Source organism: Panthera tigris, chromosome B2 (assembly GCF_018350195.1).
Source record: "Panthera tigris isolate Pti1 chromosome B2, P.tigris_Pti1_mat1.1, whole genome shotgun sequence".
NCBI classification, from domain to species: Eukaryota; Metazoa; Chordata; class Mammalia; order Carnivora; family Felidae; genus Panthera; species Panthera tigris.
Genome location: NC_056664.1, coordinates 103,669,301 through 103,682,112, shown reverse-complemented (window position 1 = coordinate 103,682,112; position 12,812 = coordinate 103,669,301). Strand labels below are relative to the sequence as shown.

General features: G+C 40.2%; 1 pseudogene; it reads right to left on the bottom strand.

Annotated features, from left to right (window-relative positions):
• Nucleotides 1-7,373: 7,373 nt before the first annotated feature.
• On the bottom strand, nucleotides 7,374-12,588 carry LOC122238854 (annotated as a pseudogene).
• Between the last annotated feature and the right edge of the window lie 224 nt (nucleotides 12,589-12,812).

The following is a 12,812-nucleotide window of genomic DNA, read 5'->3' as shown; positions in this document are numbered from 1 at the left end:
CACAAGGTGGCTCTGAGAATTGGTGCCATGAAAATGGCAAGCAGAAAGCCAGCCTTGGCTATTGATTACACTGTACAGCTTCCACAGCAGCCCTATGCTGATGCCCTCATCCGTATGACATCAGAAAAGTGATCCCATTTATACATCTGTGTGCATATATAATGTGTGGATTCCATATATCATTATATGTGCATCATAATCAGTCTAGTTGATTCCCTCAATATTTCTTCCCCACCCTTCAGCAATCTCAGTTATATTGCACTGCTCTCTCTTTCCTTTTTTTCTGTATGCTTATCACTTTTTCACTACTCTATAATTTCCTTTGTGTTATGTTTATTGTCTGTCTCTTTTTGCTAAAATATCAGCTCTGCTACGGCAGGGATCCCTGTCTATTGTGCTCATGGAAGCATCCTAAATGCTTAGAACAAGGTATGGCATATAGTAGTTGCTTGGGAAATATTCATTGGATGAATGGATATGCTGCTACATACAAAAATGTCAGGAAAAGCTTTGCAACATCTATTAATAAATTGCAAGTAATAGAGAACATAATCTTCCAGGTATATGTGGGATATATGTCTCTGGATTGTATGTGTAATGCTGGCTATTAAAACTCAAGAAAACATAAGGGGATGGGATAAGGACTACAAAAGGGCAGCAAAAGAGGGCTGGATGTAAAGGTGGGCTTAGAAAGAATTGGGATTGTCTAGTTTGGTCAGCCAACCTGAAAGGACAATTAACTAAAGTGTAAAAAAAAAAACTTAAAGGATGTGAGGAGGAAGCGTTCATCAAATTCCAGTCCCAAGTATAAGGAGTTGTCCATTTTAACCCGATAGAGGGAAATTTCATGAAATATAAGGACACAATGTAAAGCTGTCAGTGATGTGCACACAGAACTTATTGCCCTAACCAGCATATATGTGTTAGCACCAAATTGGAGAAGGCTGGAACTCGGGCACCAAAGGGATCCCGTCAGGTAGCACAGAGGTGAGGGTAAGGTCCAACAAGATGTGCAAAGCAAAATTGCAGCTGGGTGAGCTTAACACACCTCCATGGGGCTAGTGGTAGAGAGATGCAGAGAGCGTTGTAAGAACTGGGGTTGTGAAACAAGGCTCCAGTGCCAGGACAGAACTGGGAAGGGGTGAAGGGAGGGAACAGAGAGCCAGGTAGGGGCCGAGGAAAGCACACAGGGAGACCCAACCCTGGAGCTGGGGTACACCACTACTGGAATGTGTGGTCCACGGGAACCGCAGGATGGGTTCGCCTAGGATCTGAATACTGGCACCCAGAAGATGGTGTCATCCCTGCCTTGGGGTTTAACTATTCTCACAGCTGAACATATAAGTATGCTATATATGGCTCTGACTCCAGGGTCTGGAGTGTGATATTGTAGCAGGAAACCAAATGCATGAAATGACATAGAAAACAATCCTGAAAAACATGGCCTACATCTACATCTGTAATTCGTGAGCATTTCTGGTTGCTTTTGGCTTCGAAGAGAAGAGAAAACATGAAATACAAAGAACTCCACATAAAGTCTAAATATGTGGAATAATTTTGGATTACTAATAAGTAATTTAAGAGAGCTAAGGCTACCTGGAATGTATCAATGACATTTTTGGAGCTACTTTCTACGGAACAATTGCAGCTCCTGTGAATCTATTTTGGTGCTGATGAAGTTTGGGGTGATGCAGGGTTCATGGGGTCTGGAGCAGAAGAAAAAGAAAGAATTCTTGAAGATATCTTTGGTGCAAAAATGTAATTTCATTAAAGCATGGGGACAGGACCCATGGGCAGGAAGAGCTGTACTGGGTCGTGACGGAGAACTCATTACATACCCTCAGATTGGGAGGGGATCAGGGATAGAGTAAGTCTCTAAGGAACTTTGGAAGCAAGGTTTCCAGGACGTTGAGGGGCTAGCTGTTGCTAGGGAAATGCCACTTATTACCATTTAATAAAACCTCAGTCATGAGACCTTTCAGATGTATATTGGGGGTCCAAAAGCTTGGAATATGATTGCCAGCATATATCTTGGGGCAGTTGGGATAAAGGAAGTAGACTTATAGGATCCTCAAGGTTGTGATAATGTTAAGTTAAGGTTCTCTTTTGCCCCTCCCAAAGTGTCATCATTGAGGCAGCTAAGCTCCTAGAGGGAGGTCACTCTGCCAGTCTTGAGGACTTGTCAGTGGGTTGTAGGCAGTAAGGGAATTTAATTTTTCATTTGCCTTAGTTTCCCGCACAGTGGCAAGCACTTAGTCCCCTTTCCTTTGTTCTTGAGTAGCCAGGAGTGTCAGAGGAATGCCACACATATTCCACCTGGGCAGGCGGGGGGGGGGGGGGGGGGTGTCAGACTGTATTTTGCCCTCAGCTCGCCCCACGCTCCCTCATCAGTGTCACTCTCAGGAAAGGATGCTAAAATGGAGAAACCATGAATCAAATCGAGTGTATCAGTTTATGTTTTTAATTAAGTGAGCTTGCAAAAAATTACACAGAAGAAAATAAAAATTTTCCCTATAGAATGTTAGTAGTTAGTATTATAGCCACTACTAAGCCACTTATTTATAATTTGACTTCTCCTTTGGCTTACTTTTTAAATGTGTATAAGAAGAATTTGAAGCCTCATGTTGCCTTATTGCCCATTTTAATGCCAATGTGGCAAAACATTTATCTGCAAAATGATTTCACCACATGTCCTCAAGTTTGTTTCTATAAATGCCCTGAAATTGCCTTTTTTATAGGCTGCATCCTAAAGGAAGATATTTCTCAACCAAAATATGGTTGAGAAACCACAACATGATTGGCTTGTCTGTTTGTGCATAGATTACTTACACAGAAATGGGCCCAGGGACCAATGAATTCATACTCAGAGCATCATGGTGTGTTTTCTGCAATAAATATGCTTTCATTAAAGATGGGAATTTTTGGGGAACCTGGGTGCCTGCATTGGAAGAAGTGATTCTGGTTTCTAGGGGTGATTATTCGGTGGAGGACAGACACTTTCTCTGGCAGGCGGTCCTTTGCCAATATCCTTCCTGGTGGCCTTCATACAAGAGAGGTTGGCCTTACCTGTAAGCTAGTGCTGTGAAAAATCATTATAAGAAAAAGGAACAATCCTTTTGCGAGCTGAGGAAACGAATACTTTTTATCCTTTATCTCCCTGTGGTCCTGATGGATAAACACATTAATGTGCCGTGTACAAAGGACATGCAGCTCAATTATTTACCAGAGGCATAAATTAAATGCTGAGCATAGTTCAGGCGGCAGGGCATCTTTCTTTCTGGAAAAAAAGTAAAGTGGGGAAAGAAAAGCTTTAAATGCTCCTAATCCTGCCTATTCATATTACAGTGAACCAATCAGGTTTAATCCATTTCAGTGTTGGGCTTTAAATTTTCATCTTTTCTTCCCGTTTTTCAGTGGAAGCTGGTTTGCAGACCAGCCACAGTGCTTGTTTGTTTTTATCTGAACAAATGTCTCCATTCTCACCAAAGGAATTGTGGATTCTTTACCCTTTCTCTTCCAAACGACCTGTCAAAGCTCAGAAGTGTCATGTTAATGTTTTATGGACAGACTATCCCAGCTGCTTCAGAAATACCACTTCAATAATTTACATGGCGTTTCTGCTCTACTTTTCCTGGTGTCTGTAAAGTTTCAGCAGTGAAAACCCAGACAGCAATAGGGCTTCTAGGCAGCATGTCTGTCTCTAGAGCTTTGTCCGCTTCTAATCCTATTTTCCCCCCCTTAAATGAAAAAGTCAAGCAATTTCCATTTTCCAGTGCTAGAGGGAACCATCAATCTATTCTTACACAGGGGGCTATGCCTCAAGTTTATTCTGTGGTTCAACTTTCATACTTGTTTTTACCTATTGTATTTCTTCACCGTACTTCATAATAAGCAAAGTATTTCATATTAACTTGTTCGTTGAGGATTCCATTCATAAATATGTTGGTTTCTTACCTTAATGAAAATGTCTTGGCCGAGAGGAGAATACATACTTCTTCTGTACCAGTTTGATACATTCATGTACAATCTGGCCCGTTAACGACTCCGGTATTTTTTAAGATTTAAAAATATTATCACGAACAAATCTGCCTTTGGTTTAAATATGATGCGGTGGAAAGAAAAGCTTGGCGGTCAGGAGGCCTCAGCTCGTGTTCTAGTTTTGTCCCTGACCTTTTCCAGAGTCGGAGTCAATATCTCTGCTTCCTCATCTGTGAGGCAGGAACTCTGATACTTGCCTGACATCTCACAGGAACTGTGTGAGGATAAAATGAGACGCTGTATGTAAATGTTTCATAAATAGAAGATCCTCTCAGTCTATACATGACTCTTGCATTCTCACACCCTGGGGTGTCTATCAACCTTTCCAGGCCTTTGTGGTCTGAATCAGCAGAAGTCCAAGTGGCAGGGCCTATTAGAAGTCATACAACTTCACGGCTTTTGGAAGTGTGAAAATACCTCCCGAACAAGGGCAAACACAGTGTGTTGCAATCTTTTGTCAGAGAGTGTGAAAGGGATTATGTAAGAGAAAACGATTTCTGCTGGTTTCATTCCTATAAAAGGATGCCCTACACTAAGACCTGGTCATCTTTTTCTAAACTCTCATTCTGAGGTATTCAAAGGCACATCGTTTTTTTTTTTTTTTTTTTGAAGACTCTTAAACTTACAGGTCTTTTGGTAAAGATTTTAAAAATAAGAGCATGCTGTTTTCTGTAGGGATCAATTTTCAGGGCAGGTTCACTTCTGTGCAGAATCTAAAGCCTTGGAGTTTATAAAACAAAAGCCTTAGCATCCACTAAGAGGGGCACATTTTCCATTTTGGGAAGGTATTTTTGGAATTTTACTTTGCACATAGATTATTTTTATATATGGCGTTAAGTATCTGTAATGGAAACAGTATATAAACTTGAATACATAAACTTGAATCTTGTGGTGTGTTTAATTGACCTGAACCTCAACGGTTTGCATATAGAAAGAGTCTCAGGTTTCCCAACTTTCTTTCTTATCAAACTATCATCTCCCTTACCAAACGGGTTATTGCCTTGATGTGGGGACAGTAAGTACTAAGGTTAGCTTGCATACATCTTGCATTTATAGTCTGCCTTATGTTATAGCTCTTTCTGGGCTTATCTCTCCTTTGATGCAAGAGACTGAATCATGTTTTCATGAGCCACATGATTACTTGAACATATGAGTTGTTCAGTAGATACTTGTACGAGGAACGAAACCTGTACTACGTACTGTCCTGACAGAATGATTTTTTTCCTAAATGATTTTCATAATGTTTTCCTTTCAGCTGATACTATGGCATGACCTAAAGCAATCCAAACTCTTGAGCCTGTTCTGTGTGAATTCATGAGGCACGGGATTTCATGGCTGCAGGCATCCATTTCCTCACCTGTAAAGTGAAGATGCTGACATGGACTGTTCCCAAGTTACCATAAATAGACCCCTTTGTCTTCCTCATCACTCAACTAAATGCCAGCTCACTGATTTATACGCCATTGCTCTTACCTGGAATCTCTCGTGTGCGCGAGCGCACACACACACGCACACACACACACACACAATCATAGGGAATTTATTCCATTCCCTTTCTATTGTGTCTAATTTCCCTAGAATTTCCTTGCACCTTTGAAGTAGAAATTAGCCAGAAGTAGGAGTGTGTGTGTGTGTGTGTGTGTGTGTGTGTGTGTGTGCGCGTGCGCACTTGTGTGTGTACAGAACTGGAAAGATGTTTGTAAAAATAGACATTATGTGTAAGTTTTTCCTATCTATCTGGAGAAAAGGAAATCAGTTTATTGAACCAGCAAAGGATGATTCTCAGAGCTCTGGAGAACTCCCCTACTCTCTGTAAATGAGGAAGTTGAGACGTGAGAGACCCACCGAATCTTGAAGAGAAGAGTTACAGAGAATAGAGAAACTACATACAGTTGTGGAGGGGGGAGGATATCCTTCTTAAAAACAAGTGATGCAAATATTCTTTATTCCAAGGAAATGACTTTTACCAGCTTAACATAAATAATGCTACTAGGTAGATGCGAGTGCCATAACTTAAGTCTAACATTTTTCTAATGGAATATGTGATTATAAATGAAGTGTATCCTATTTCACTGATGATTATTTTTCACTCATACAGTCCGTGGTGATGTCTTACCACACCACCCTCCTGCTCACATTATGGTGGAGAGGGAACGTCCCTGGCAGTCGTCACAAGGATGTTTATCTTGCAGGATGTGGACGCCAAAAGTCTTGTGTTGCAGAGTTCCAACTGTTCGCTCTCAATTTTGATCTTGGCTTAAGAAGGACCACCCCCCGTCTGCTACTTGCAGAAAAAAACGAACCACTTACCACTGCTGCATGTCACAAGCCTGCAGATGTTACTACCGTCTCTAACTGGGCATGAACCATGGAAGTAATTTCATATTTCAACTAATGTAAAATAACCTATTGTTTAATTTTCTATATTGTGATTTATTAAAGACAGCAGCAAACAAGAGACTTTACCTTCCCAGAGGGAAGTAGAAGGGGATACAGTTACCAATTTGGATACCTGTTATAATTTAAAAAAATTAAACTTAGATGAAGAATGTTAACGGTCACAAGCACCAAAAGTGGGGCATAAATATTAGGTACTGAGGGCTTCTTGAAGGCTAAAATACGCAGTCGTGACATCTCCCTCTTGAAGGAAGCTGGGCACTAAGAAATGTGCTATGCTGTTGGCAGGAAGTCGCTGGCTCAGTCACTGAGCGGTTTGGTCCCAGCTGCGAGTTGATTGATGGCACCGCATTGGAGAGCACTCTTCGGGGAGCTGTTTACCCCCATCTTCCATCTGGAGCTGCTGGGACATAGTTCACTGTGATGATGGCTACTGAATGAGCTGCACTGGCAGGACCTCAGTGACAAGGAAGGATGGTGGCTGGGGAACCAGCCCAGAATCAAAGGATGTCAGGGAAATGAATGGAGCTAAGCACAGAACAGCCAACTCTTCTCAAATATGATGGGGGTGGCAATTCAGAAAGAAAGACGGTGCACAGCTTTTCAAACTACAAAGTGGGGAAATATTACGTTCCTTTGTTCTTTCACTTAGAGGGGTTACTTTCTAGAGATTTATTTCACATCAAGGAAAATGCTACTTATGACTGAAATGTAATGACTTTGTTGACAGCTGCCTATTGTTTATAACATATTTGGCCACATTCGATTATAAACTTCTTTTAGGTCAGGCATCCAGTATTTATCCGGGCACATTAACGACCAGTGTAAGAGGTGCATTCCCCATCTGCGGGTCCCCTAGGAATCTGCAATTCTTATGTGTCAGAGCAATGGCAGGCAGAAGAGATATCTCCATCTGTATAATTTCAAACCATTTTTTCCTATGTAATGGGGGATCGTACAGAAACGTCCATAAGAAAAGCATAGAAGACATGGCACAGAAACACCTGCAAGAGCTGGCCACAGGTACCACGCCGTCCCCCGACCACAGATGTAGCCAGAGTGAGCGCTAAGCATGGCAGGAGTGAGAGGCTGCTGTAGAGAGGGGGGCATGTCTGGGAATGAAGCCAGCAGGAGGGTGTCTAGAAAACCTCTGCACAAGAGGGGTGTAAGCAGAGCTCGAAGGGAGGAAGAGATGTGCTTTTCTATTTTGTTTTGTTGTTTGGGGGAGGGGCTTACTCTGTTGCTTATGAGTATGTATTATCACTCTGGCACTTACACTTTTTTTAAAAAAAGTTTTTTTCACATTTTATTTTTGAGAGACAGGGACAGAGCATGAGCGGGAGAGGGGCAGAGAGAGAGGGAGACACAGACTCCACAGCAGGCTCCGAGCTATCAGCACAGAGCCCAACGCGGGGCTTGAACCCACGAACTGTGAGATCATGACCTGAGCAGAAGTTGGACGCTCAACCGACTGAGCCACCAGGCGACCCTTTAAACTTTTTTTTAATGTTTATTTAATTTTGAGAGAGAGAGAGAGAGAGAGAGAGAGCAAGTGAGGGAGGTGCAGAGAGAGAGAGAGGGAGACACAGAATCCATGAAGCAGCTCCAGGCTCCAAGCTGTCAGCACAGAGCCCGATGCAAGGCTCGAACCCACAAACCGTGAGATCATGACCTGAGCTGAAGTCAGATGCTTAACCAACAGAGCCATCCAGGTACCCCTGGCACTTCCACTTTTTAAAAATGGAATCCATCTCCTTAACTCTGCTGACATTTACAGAGTATGGCATGTAAATACCCCAGAGTCGAAACATGTATGACTTTCAAGAAGAGTGACCCTTTAGGGTAGATCTTGAGTTGGGTTTGAATTGGGGCTGTTCGGCTGATAGAATAAACCTTTTGAGCATTACTTGTAATTTCATTGAGGCAATAAGTCCAGCAATGGATCAAAATGATGGGTGAGGAAGGTGGAGTTAGCTACACTGAGTTGCTTAGGATAGTTTCTGGGAAGAGGGGTGAAGGAGGGAAAGGCAAAGTTGTGAGAACACAGACGAAATATTTGCACAGACGAAATAATGCAAACAAGGAAGGAACCAATCTGAGAGGACACACTTGTGTGTCGGCACCTTCTTTTATGAAAGTCTTGTTCATTTGCTGTATGGAGTTCGACGACTGAGTCTGTGATTCTTGTTATCCTGATTATGCCATGTATTATCATTTTGCTCCCTATTTTTGCACAAAGTGAATATGATACTTTCATTTTTTATAATAAAACCCATTTCTTAAGCTATGCTGGTTAGATAAAAGAAGGCGCTGTTGGGAAGCAAAATTGTATCATAGGCAATATTTGCTTTATAGGCAATTTAAAAAATTTAGGTTTAAGTTTATTTATTTTGAGAGAGAGACAGAGAATGAGTGTGGGGGAGGGGCAGAGAGAGAGAGGGAGAGAGAGAATGCCAAGCAGGCTCCGTGCTGTCAGCGAGGAGCCCAACGCAGGGCTCAAACTCACAACTGTGAGATCAGGGCCCTGAGCTGAAATCAAGGGCCAGATGTTCAACCGACTGAGGCACCCAGGTGTCCCTAGAGGCAATTTTTTTTAAAGACCTTCACTGATAGACATGAATTCATTAACTGAGGCAAGTACAAACAGGCTTGAAATATTAACACTTGAAAATCAGTCTTTTAGCACCAACCACACACTTAATTTGTATCCACTGTTTTGTATTTGCTTGCTCTTTAATCTGTCCACAATCTTCCAGGGTGTAGGGATTAAAATGAATTGAATCACTCGCTTGAGGTTATGTAGTTAACGAAAGGATGCACAGGGATTTGCACTCAGCTCTGAGTGGAAGCCCCTCCTTCTTCCCATTACTCAGTTTTGCTTGGATTTTTACTATGCTTGATTATCTAGAGCTTAAGTTTCTCATAATTTTGACATCCTCCCAGCTTCTTGCTAGTTATTTGCTTCAGGGAAAATGAAAGAAGGCAAATATAAAATTTATCAATCTTTTTCCATAGTACAACTCTTGTAAAAAGATTTGCTAGTGAGGAAATTGAAACAAATGCCTAAAATTAGAAGTGTGGTTAATAACTATAATGTTAATATTTAAAATTCTCTCTCTGATCTAGAGAATTGTGACTCAAAAACAAGAGTCACTGTGTAAAACGTATGCACTTGAAGTCAACATTTTAAGGAAATGGAGGTTTTCCATTTCTCCTCATGTGCTCATGAAAGGTGACCAACACTATTTATTAGCTACAAATATTATTATATATATTAAACATTATTCTAAAGCATTTAGCTCAAGTTACAATGCTTTTAAACTTTTTTATTATAATAATTTTACTTAAAATTTGGTATTTATTAAAATTTGCATATTGCTCTTTATTTTTAGTTGAAGCGTAATTGACATATTATATTAGTTTCAGGTGTATAACATAGTGATTCTATAAGCATATACATTGTGAAATGCTCACTACAATAAGTGTAGTTACTCTTCATCACTTTACAAACTTATTAAATATTATTGACTAGATTCCCTGTGCTGTACTTTTCATTCCCATGACTTACTTATTTTATTACTGGAAGTTTGTACCTCTTAATCCCCTTCACCCATCCCTGCTCCTCCCTCCCCTCTGGCAACCACTAATCTGTTCTCTCTCTTTATGAGTCTGTTTTTTGTTTGTTTTGTTTTTTAGATTCCACATGGAAGTGAAATAATATGGTATTTGTTTTTTTTTCTTTCTGCCTTATTTCACTTAGTATAATATTCTCTAGGTCTAGCCATGTTGTTGTGAATGGCAAGATTTTATTCTTTTTTATGACCAAGTAATATTTCATCACACACACACACACACACACACATTGCAGTTTTATACCTTTATTTGGCGATCAGCAGTTAGTTCTCATCCACATCAACTGTCTGTAGATTTTTTAAAAAATTATTTATTTAAATTCAAGTTAGTTAACGTATAGTATAGTGTTGGTTTCAGTAGAACCCAGTGTTTCATCACTTTCATATAACACCCACTGCTCATCCCAACAGGTGCCCTCCTTAATGCTCATCCCCTATTTGGCTCATCCCCCCACCCACCTCCCTCCAGCAACCCTCAGTTAGTTCTTTCTATTTAAGGGTCTCTTATGGTTTGCCTCCCTCTCTGTTTTTATCTTATTTTTCCTTCCATTCCCTTATGTTCATCTGTTGTGTTTCTTAAATTTCACAAATGAGTGACATATGACTGACTTATTTTGCTTAGCATTGTACATTCTAGTTCCATCCATGTTGTTGCAAATGGCAAGATTTCATTCTCTTTCATCTCCAAGTAATATTCCATTACATATATAAAACACATCTTCTTTACTCATCAGTCATGGGACATTTGGGCTTTCCCTGTAATTTGGCTATTGTTGATAGTGCAGCTATAAACGTGCATGTGCCCCTTCAAATCAGTATTTTTGTATCCTTTCGATAAATACCTAGTAGTGCAACTGCTGGGTCATAGGGTAGTTCTATTTTTAATTTTTTGAGGAGTCTCCATATTGTTTTCCAGAGTGGCTGCACCAGTTTGCATTCCCACCAGCAGTGCAAAAGAGTTCCCCTTTCTCTGCATCCTCACCAACATCTGTTGTTCCTTGAGTTGTTCATTTTAACCATTCTGACAGGTGTGAGGTAGTATCTCATCATGGTTTTGATTTGTATTTCCCTGATGATGAGCAATGTTGAGAATCTTTTCATGTGTCTGTTAGCCATCTGGATGTCTTCTTTGGAAAAGTGTCTATTCATGTCTTCTCCCCATTTCTTCACTGGATTATTTGTTTTTTGGGTGTTGAGTTTGATAAGTTCTTTACAGATTTTGGATACTAACCCTTTATCTGATATGTCATTTGCATATACTTCTATTCTGTCAGTTGCTTTTTAGTTTTGTTGATTGTTTCCTTTGCTTTGCAGAAGCTTTTTTTCTTCATGAGGTCCAAAAAGTTCATTTTTGCTTTTGTCTCCCTTGCTCTAGAGATGTGTCTAGGAAGAAGTTGCTGTGGCTGAGGTTAAAGAGGTTCTTGTCTGTTTTCTGCTTTAGGATTTTGATGGTTTCCATCTCACATTTAAGTCTGTCATCCGTTTTGAATTTATTTTTGTGTGTGGTGTAAGAAAGTGGTCCAGGTTCATTCTGCATGTCACTGTCCAGTTTTCCCGCCACCATTTGCTGAAAAGACTGTCTTTTTCCATTAGATACTCTTTCCTGCTTTGTTGAAGATTAGTTCACTATCCACGTGTGGGTCATTTCTGGGTTCTGTATTCTGTTCCATTGATCTTTGTGTCTGTTTTTGTGCCAGTCCCATACTGTCTTGATAATTACAGCTCTGTAATACAACTTAAAGTTTGGAATGTGATGCCTCCAGCTTTGATTTTTCTTTTTCAATATTACTTTGGCTATTTGGAGTCTTTTGTGATTCTTCTCAAATTTTAAGATGGTTTGTTCTAAAGCTCTGTAAAGAATGCTGGTATTATTTTGCTAGAGATTGCATTCAATGTTTAGATTGCTTTGGGTAGTAAAGACATTTTAACAATATTTGTTCTTCCAATCAATGAGCATGGAATGTTTTTCCATTTATTTGTGTGTTCTTAAATTTCTTTTGTAAGCTTTCTATAGTTTTCAGCATACAGATCTTCTACCTTTTTGGTTAGGTTTATTCCTAGGTGTCTTATGATTTCTGGTTCAGTTGTAAATGGGATCAATTCCTTGATTTCTCTTTTTGCTGCTTCCTTATTGATGTGTAGGAATGCAACTGATTTCTGTACGTTCACTGTCTATAGATTGTTGGAAGTGGTGACAGGTACATAGGTCAATGTTTAGAGTTTGTTTGGTGAAGCTTCAGCCTCATTACATTTCCTGGACAACCATTCATGGATGGGTATGGGGCATTCCTATTCCTTTGGCCTAGACAGCTTTGTGGAGCCTGATGTCAATAAACACATCTGGAGTTTTCACGTTCCTTCATGGCAATTTTCTGGATCTCTTTGAGTGCTTCAGGGGCACACTTCTTGAAAACCACTCTGTGGATGTGCTTGTGAATATTGATGGTGTATTCCCTGATCATTACCTTGTCAATGGCAGAACAGCCCTTCTTTCTCTGTCACCCTTCTTTGTGGAAGCCATTCTGTTGGGCCTTAGTGAGAAAGGAAGCACGGTAGACATATCTTAAAAAACTTTTTTTGAAGTCAAAATGTTTCCAAGTATGGAAGCATGTCCAATTTCATAGTTCTGAGTGCCTTTAAATACATTTTTATATAGTTACAAAGATATTTTTCTTGTGATGAGAACTTTCAAGATTTACTCTTTCAGAAAATTTCAAATATGCAATGCAGTATCATTAGCTATAG